Source organism: Crocuta crocuta, unplaced genomic scaffold, assembly GCF_008692635.1.
Source record: "Crocuta crocuta isolate KB4526 unplaced genomic scaffold, BGI_CrCroc_1.0 scaffold31, whole genome shotgun sequence".
Classification (NCBI taxonomy): domain Eukaryota; kingdom Metazoa; phylum Chordata; class Mammalia; order Carnivora; family Hyaenidae; genus Crocuta; species Crocuta crocuta.
In genome coordinates, this window is record NW_027528362.1 from 3,631,883 (window position 1) to 3,640,377 (window position 8,495).

General features: G+C 43.0%; 1 long non-coding RNA gene across 2 annotated transcripts; it reads left to right on the top strand.

The window, feature by feature from the left end:
* Nucleotides 1–831: 831 nt before the first annotated feature.
* LOC144223262 (uncharacterized) lies at nucleotides 832–8,181 on the top strand. Of its 2 annotated transcripts, XR_013332637.1 has the most exons (4): nucleotides 832–1,033; nucleotides 2,506–2,583; nucleotides 4,103–4,342; nucleotides 8,017–8,181. It is a non-coding gene; the product is annotated as an uncharacterized LOC144223262 (long non-coding RNA). The 2 variants fall into 2 exon arrangements; XR_013332638.1 differs by lacking the exon at nucleotides 2,506–2,583.
* The last annotated feature ends 314 nt before the right edge of the window (nucleotides 8,182–8,495 follow it).

The window sequence follows — 8,495 nt, forward strand, 5'->3', positions numbered from 1 at the left end:
TGATCATAGAAGTGTAGGTTTATTTTTGGGCTCTCTATTGTGTTCCATTGATGTATGTGTCTATTTTTGTGCCAGTACCATACTGTTTTGATTCCTACAGCTCTATAGTATATCTTGAAATCTTGGATTGTGTTGTGATTGCCTCCAGTTTTGTTCTTCTTTTTTCAAGATTGCTTTGGGTTATTGGGGTCTTTTGTGATTTTATACAAGTTTTAGGATTGTTTTACTCTATATTCTTATAAAACCATCACATGACCACTATGGAAAAGAGAGGAGTTGTTAGAGGATAGCAACAAGCAACTGGTGTGGTTCACTTTGAAGGGTAGAGTCATTGCTTGGGTGGTGGGAGGCAAGCCCGAGTCCCCTCCAATCAAGGCAAGGGACAGTCGTAAAGACCAGTTGAAGGTTGATCAAGCAATGTTCATTGACTGGGACCTGCTAGTTGAAGAGCCCAGATCTACTGGTCTTCCAGTGAACAGAAAACATGAATTAAATATAGGAGAGGATACAGCAGTTAGATGGTAACTGTCATTTTGAGACTGAATGGAGAGGTTAAGGGAGGACAATGAATTGGTCTCCACTTATGGAGCCTGAGCTCCTGCTACCATGCCACTTGCTCTCTGAACAAGGCAAGTGCCCTGTTGGCTGAATTGGCGTTCAAGATGTTCCCCGTGTTTCATGCCTCTTGTTTCTGTGTCTGCACTGGGCAGGAGGAGAGCCAAAGCTGCAGTAATCAACCTGTGAACACCCCATAAGCACTGAAGAAACAATGGGTGGAATGCCAAGAGATGCCATGGAGGGAAGTTCTAGAAGTCTCAGTCTATAGGCAAACAGCAGGCCTCAGGAAGACAAACTGTTGCATGAACTCCCTCCTGTCTTTAAATGGAATTTGATGAGTTCCTCAGTCAAAGGCAGGTGTTGGAAGTTGTTCAGGGCCTGGATGCAAGAAAGGCCTGAGTCAGTCCAAGCCACCTTGTGGAGTGTGGCTGAAGTGACATCCCAGAGAGACTTCTCCCATGTCCAGAAGCTGCAGGTCAGTGTCCTGCATGGCCCATGTAGAGGACATCCTACTGACATGTGGCCCCCCCATTAAGGGACAAGGAATCTGTCTTATAATTTCTTAGGTTTTCTGGTGTGTTCTGAGGTATGTGCTGGCTAGGCTTTGGTGAACAGTTACTTTTTGAGGAACAATAGTCTAAGTGATAGTGTCCAATTTGCATAGAAATAAAGGGCTTCCAGAGAATAATTAAAAATCCCTCCTTTTCTCCCTTTCCTGTCCTCCGTTCCCACTCCATACCCAGCAGAAGCACCCAGAACTCCTCAACTATTGAAGAATCAAAGTACATTTCTCTAATGGGGACCGGGACACAGCTCTCTTCTCCCCTCTTTTTTTTTTTTTCTGACAGGAATAATTTATCTTCTTTATTTTTCTCTCATTCTATCTTTTTTTTAAATGTTTATTTTTGAGAGAGAGAGAGAGAGAGAGAGAGCTTGTGAGTGGGGGAAGGACAGAGAGAAAGGGAGACAGAAGATCCAAAGCAGGCACCATGCTGACAGTAGCAAGCCCAATGCAGGGCTCGAACTCAAACCATAAAATCATGGCCTGCTTAACTGAATGAGCCATGCAGGTGCCCCTCATTCTTTTTCTTTTTTGAGAGAATTTTAAATTTATATGCAATTGTAAGAAATGACGGAGAGATCTTGTGTTCATTTTACCCAGTTTTCCCCAAGAGTAATGTCTTACAAGACCACAGCACAATATCAAAATCAGGATATTGATATTGATACATCAGGATACAGAACATTTCCATCATCACAAGAATCCTTCAGGTTGCTCTATTACAGCCACCCCCACCTACCTTATGCTCCTCCCACCATCTGCTCTCCATTTCTGTAATCTCGTTATTTCAAGAATGTTATAGGGGCACCTGGGGGGCTCGGTCAGCTGAGCATCCGACTCTTGATTTCAGTTCAGGTTGTGATCTCAGGATTTATGAGTTCTAGGCCTTCCTTGGGCTCTGCACTAACAGTGCAGAGACTGCTTGGGATTCTCTCTCTACCCTCCCCCACACTCTCTCTCTCAATAAATAAACTTTTAAACAATGTTATATAAATGGAATCAAGCAGTATTGATCTTTGAGATGGCTTCCTTCACTCAGCCTAGTTCTCTGGAGATTCGTTCAGGTTGTTGTATGCACAGCCAGAGTGTGTTTCCCTTATTGAAGGACATCTGGGTTGTTTTCAGTTTAGTGCTATTGTGAATAAAGCCTCTAAGAACATTCTTATATAGGTTTTTATGTAAATGCAAGTCTTCATTTCTCTGGGATAGATGCCCAGGAGTGAAATCACAGAGTCTTATCTCCCTTATGATAGGATATTGGACATATTTTCATGTGGCTATTTACCATCTGTATATCCTCCTTGGTGAAATGTTCATTGTCCATTTCTAATTGGATTGTTTGGGGGGTTTTTGGTTTTTGTTTTAAAGTTTATTATTTTTTTTAGTAATCTCTACACCCAGCGTGGGGCTCAAACTCAGGACCCCAAGAGCAAGTCACATACTCTTCCAACTGAGTCAGCCAGGTACGCTGGATTGTTTGTTTTTTACTGTTGAGTTCAGCTCTCCAGTTTTATAATATGGATGTATGGAAGATTGCAGTATGGAGGCTGGAGAATTCCTTAAATTAACCCATTAATCCTGTTGGGTTTTGTGCATTCCCTAGATCTTTTAGCCATGGATTAAAAAATTGGGGTGGGAGGGTGGNCTGCAAGAATGGAGCCTTTCCTGTGTGTATTTACAGTGGCTAAGAAACAGGGACAAACGTCTTTCCTCCATCCTGGTCTCTGAGGGAAGGAAACTAGGGAAGGAGGAAATTTTAAGTTTCATAGTGATGGGTTCCTTGGTTTCTCTCTGTGACCACCAGACCCAATGAGTCTTAAATCAGTGCTTCTTAGATTTCCATGTGCATGTGAATCAACTGAAGATGTTAAGATGCAGATTCTGATCCAATAGGCTTGGGAAACATACAGAGATTCCACATGTCTCACCAGCTCCACATAATGTGATGCCCCTGCTTTCTGGCCCACGTTTAAGTAGGAAGGGTCGGAAGACCATGGGAACCATTGAGTCCCTCCCTCTCACAGAGAAGGAAACTGAAACCCAGGTGAGTTAAGCAGTTTAGCCAAAGTCATCCACAGTGCCTACAACCAGCCCCTCACTGCCCTCATCACTTGTAGCACCCCATAAACCCCACCACCTACTTAGGGGAAATGACATTCTTCTCAGGAAGCAGTCAGAAAATCCTGCTCTAGTATACATTTAATGAGCTAATGCAATTCCCTCCCGGAGATTTCTGCAGTTTTAGTCTTAAATGGTTTTCATCCACTAAACAGATTCCAGGCTCTATCAATATCAATGAGCACCTATTTCATAAATTGAGTATCATCAAACCAGCAGACTAAAAAACTTTCAGGTCTCTGAGAGTGACATGCTATTAATCTGGTTACCAGCTGTTAGGGGTTGAATTGCGTCTTCCTAAAACTCCCATGTTGAAGTCTTATCCCCCAGCACCTCGGAATGTGACTGTATTTGGACATAGGGCCTTTAAAGAGGTAATTAAGTTTAAATGAGGTCATATGGGTATGCCCTGATCCAATGTGACTGTTGTCCTTGCAAGAAGAGATTAGGACACAGACACGCATGATAGAGAGGTGATGTGAACACACAGGGAGATGATAGCCATCTACAAGTCAAGGAGAGAGGTCTCAGGAGAAACAAGCTTGCCAGCACCTTGATCTTGGACTTCCAGCCACCACACCTGTGAGAAATACATTTATATTGTTTAAGCCCCCCAACCTGTCGTACTTTGTTATGGTAGCAGCAAACGAACACCCCAGCTATTAGGATAGAGATGAGAGGTAACAAAAAGTCCTCAGCATGTTCTACAGAAAAGTGTCTTGGAGGGTGGCTGTCTCTCAGCAGCAGGGCCAAGTTGCAGATCCTCGTTTCTGGGAAGATGCAGGCCGGGCAAAGTAGAATTTCCATTCTCCAAATTGCATACCCTTCCCCAGTGAGAGATCTCTTTGTGCTCCTTCTAATCAGGCTCATTCAAAAGGAAGCAGCGTTATTGACAGCAGCCAAAAGGTGGAAACAACCCAAATGACCATCAACGGATGACTGGATAAGCAAACGTGAATGTACATACAATGGAATATTATTCAGCCTTAAAAAAGAATGAAATTCTGACACGTGCTACAACATGAATGGACCTTGAAAACATCACGCTAAGTGAAATAAGCCCATCATGGAAGAACAAGTATTGTATGATTCCACTAATAGGAGGTACCCAGTATACCTCATAGTTACAGAGACGGGAAATAGAGTAGGGCTTAATGGGAGGTGGGAGATACTGTGCAATGGACACAGAGTTCGTGTTTGGGATGATGCAAAAATTTCAGGTACAGACAGTAGTAATGGTTACATAATATTATGAATGTATTTAATGTCACTAAACTGAACACTCAAAATTAATATTTTTTAAAATTTTTTAAGGTTTTATTTATTTCTGAGAGAGAAAGAGAGAGCAGGGGAGGGTCAGAGAGAGAGGGAGACACAGAATCTGAAGCAGGCTCCAGGCTCTGAGCTGTCAGCACGGAGCCCAACGCGGGGCTCGAACCCACGAACCAGGAGATCATGACCTGAGCTGAAGTCGGACACTTAACTGACTGAGCCACCCAGGCGCCCCTTGAAGTATCATTTTGAAAGGGGAAATCAGGACTCTTTTACAAATATAAAGTGCTTGCATGTGAAAGCATTTATTTAACTCATTAATTAATGACAGACCCACTAAGATGTTAACACCAGATCAAATAAGATTTAGACTTAGAGATTTATGTTCTCTGCTGGACAAATCCATTTTGCATTACTCTGGACAGGACTCCTTGGCATCACTACAGACAGGAAGCATTGGCATGACTCAGTTTTCTCCAAATTTACTCATACCTCTACAGAGTTGTAGATTAGTCCAATCAAAGACTACCAGATCTGATACTGTCAGATCAGATACCTGGCCGGGCTGGGGGACAATACCCCAGCATTTCATTGGAGGAAAACGAATAGTCTTTTTTGCCCATTTCCAAATCTTTGGCAACTTTCCCCCCATAGCTGTTTTGCAGTGTATGAGCGTGTGTGCCCATGGGGCTCTCGAGTTCTCATCCAACTTCGTGGGTCAGGCATGGATGGGAAGGAACCTGCCACTAAATCCCTGACTGTATCTGAACTCGGCCCCCTGTGGGTCTGCTCCAACTTGTCTTTCCTGAACTGAGCTGAAATCACTTTTACCAGTATTTGAAACATGTATTAAATTGAGAGCCCATTATATGTTAGTCTTTATGGTAAGAGATAAGATAGATTTTTAAAAATCTAATGGGATAACATCCAGGAAAGCAGATAATTAGCAAACAATCTGAGAAGTGCCTTGACTGAACATGGCATTCTAATGTCCCCATCTTCTACAAGCTAGTTGCTTTGCCCTGATGCCCCGTTGCTATAGGTTCTAAAAGAGCATATTTATGAGTTTCCCCAAGCGTATCTTGTGCGCCAGGAGTGACTTGTTCAGACAAGCCATACCACATAGGCTGAGTCTTCCCAGTCTTGGCTTAATATTTTCACTCACAGGTATGTCAGTTAATATGCTTTTGGGGAAATCTGGGTTTGATTTGGAAAGAGAAGAGAGTGGAGCGACATGGTAGATGTTATGGGTTAATTTTTTCTTCAAAAAAAAAAAAAAAAAAAAAGTCAAANAGTCAAAGTCAAAGCCCTAACCCCCAATACCTCAGAATGTGACCTTATTCAGAAATAGGGTTGTTGACGTTGTAATTAGTTAAGCCGAGGTCATACTGGAGTAGGATGGGCCCTGAGCCAATATGACAGGTGTCCTCGCCAGAAGAGAAAAGAGAGGAGACACACAAGGGAAGGCCGTGTGATGGCAGGGCAGAGGCTAAGCAATGTGGCTGCAAGCCGAGGAGCACCGAGACGGCCAGCCCGCCATGAGACGCAGGGAGAGGAAGGGTCTTCTCCCGCAGGCCCCAGGAGGGCACGGCCCCGTCGTCACCTTGCCCTCAGACTTTAGCCTCTAGAACTGCGTGAGAGCAAATTTCTGCTGTTTTATGCCACCTGGTTGGTGGGAATTTGTCCTGGCAGCCCTAGAAAACTCATACAGTAGGCACCCAATAATGTCCCATATTTGGGAAATGTGCTCCTTTAGTGGGGACAGAATTGAAATTAAAATATCCGTCTAAAGGAGCTCTGGAGCCTCCACTTCCTCAGGCATAATTTGACTTTAAACCAGATGATGGACACATAATAGCCATTTTCAGGAGGTGACTCTCTTAACCACCCTTCAAAGTGATTCTGATAATTTTTAGTTTCTGTTCTATTGAAATGTGGATTCAGACCCACGATGCCTTTATCACACCAAATACCTTTGACCTGAGGGCTCTGGCTGAAAGTGTGGGATTCTGAGGGAGACAGATGCCAACTAAGCCATTAACCCGCTCTGACCATCCCAGCTGGGGCTGGGTTCTGGGGCAGTGTGATGACAGCTTTCATGAAGAAGACTTACCCATGCCACCTGCCACCATTGACAATGGGGATATTCCAGGGGACAGGAATAGGTTTTGGGGTTTTTTTTTTGTTTTTGGGGGGGGGGTTGGAGTTTTTTTCAAGACAGGAAGCAGCAAAATCTGCTATTCTCTGGAAATTGCTATCTGGACTGACAACATAGAAATGCTTTCAATCTGTCCATTACTTCATGCCAAGCCTCTGAGGTTTGACTGTCTTAACCTCTCACTCCTTGAAACTCTTGGCTCTCAGTGTGGTTCCCAGACCAGCAACATCAGCATCACCTGAGAACTTGTCAGAAATGCAGATGCATAAGGTCCTGATCTGGACCTGCTGCATCAGAAACTCTGCTGGTGGGATCCAGCAGTCTCAGTTTCCAATAGTCCATCAGGGGGATTCTGATGCCCACAAACATCTGAGAACAAAACCCGAATCTGTGGCCATCTGTGGCAATGTATTGTCTTGAGGCACTGGCCAGCCTTTTCAGTCGCCTCTTCACCATGTCCTATTCTGGCTCATTCCTCCTTTATCTCCCTGCTCGTACGTGGGTATGTATGTCAGCATGCACATACACATCAGCAGATGTCCAGGAAAGGGTATGCTATGGTCAGTTAGGGAAGTGGATCTACAGTTAAGCTCCTTCAGGTTGTAAGGAACGAAGATCCTTTCAGATTTTTTCAGGTGGCTGCATTTATTGTAAAGAAACAATGAGAATGAACATCTCTTACTACAACAGTCAGGAGAAATTGCTGAAGTGGAATCGTATAAAATTTGTAGGTCTGTGGCTAATAGTGAAGTTGAACACTTCTTATATTTTTCCTGACATTTTTTTGTTAATTTCATTATATATTCTAGGTAAGATGTCGATAAACTTTACCGCAAAGGACCCAGAGAATAAGCGTTTTAGGATCGCATGCCATATGTTCTCTGCTGCAGCAGCTCAACTCTGCTGTTCAAGCATGTCGCAGCCATGACAGTGCGTAAATGCATGAGCAGGGCTGTGTTCCAATAAAACTTGAACTAAAAGGCCAGATCTTGCCTGTAAGCTGTGGTCTGCCAACCTGTGTTCTAGATACCACTTCTTGTTGGATTTTGACATTATAGTTATCATATCCTCCCTCTGTGGGGGTCCTCTGTTGACCACAACCATTTCATTCTGATGGGTTCACATTTATCAGTTTTTTCCCCTTATAGTTGGTGCTTTTAGAATTTATTTAAGTTCTTCCCAACCTCAAGATGACAAAATTATCTGACAGTTATTTGTATTGGTTTTACATTTTTTTCTTTTCACATTTAGATTTTGGATTATACAGAATAGACCTTTGTGTATAGTTTATTTTCCTCCATTTTTTCCCCCAACATCATCTGATAAATAATCTATCCTTTCCCCACAGGTTTGTGGTATCAACTATCATATATTCATGCCCAGGTGTAAATGGACCTGCTTTTGAGCATCTTATTCTGCTTCACTCGCTTGTTTACCTGTTCCTCTGCCAACAGCACATTGTTTTTATTACTATGGCTTTGTAGTGTGTCTTCTTATCTCATGGTGTGACTCTTTTCACATTTCCTTTCAAAAGCCTGTGCATCCATATTTATTTCAATGATGCAGACTTCATAAGTTTTCGACTGCCGTTTACAGGACAAAGCACAGAATATCAAGTCAGGCAAGCTCTAAGTGGTAATTCTCTACTTAACAGTGTTTAACTACTATTTCCTTTTTTAATATTTTATTTTTTAATGTTTTATTATTTTTTATTTTAGAAAGCGTGAGCAGGAGAGGGCAGAGAGAGAGGGAGACACAGAACCCGAAGCCGACTTCAGGTTCTGAGCTGTCAGCACACAGCCTGATGTGGGGTTTGAACTCATGAGC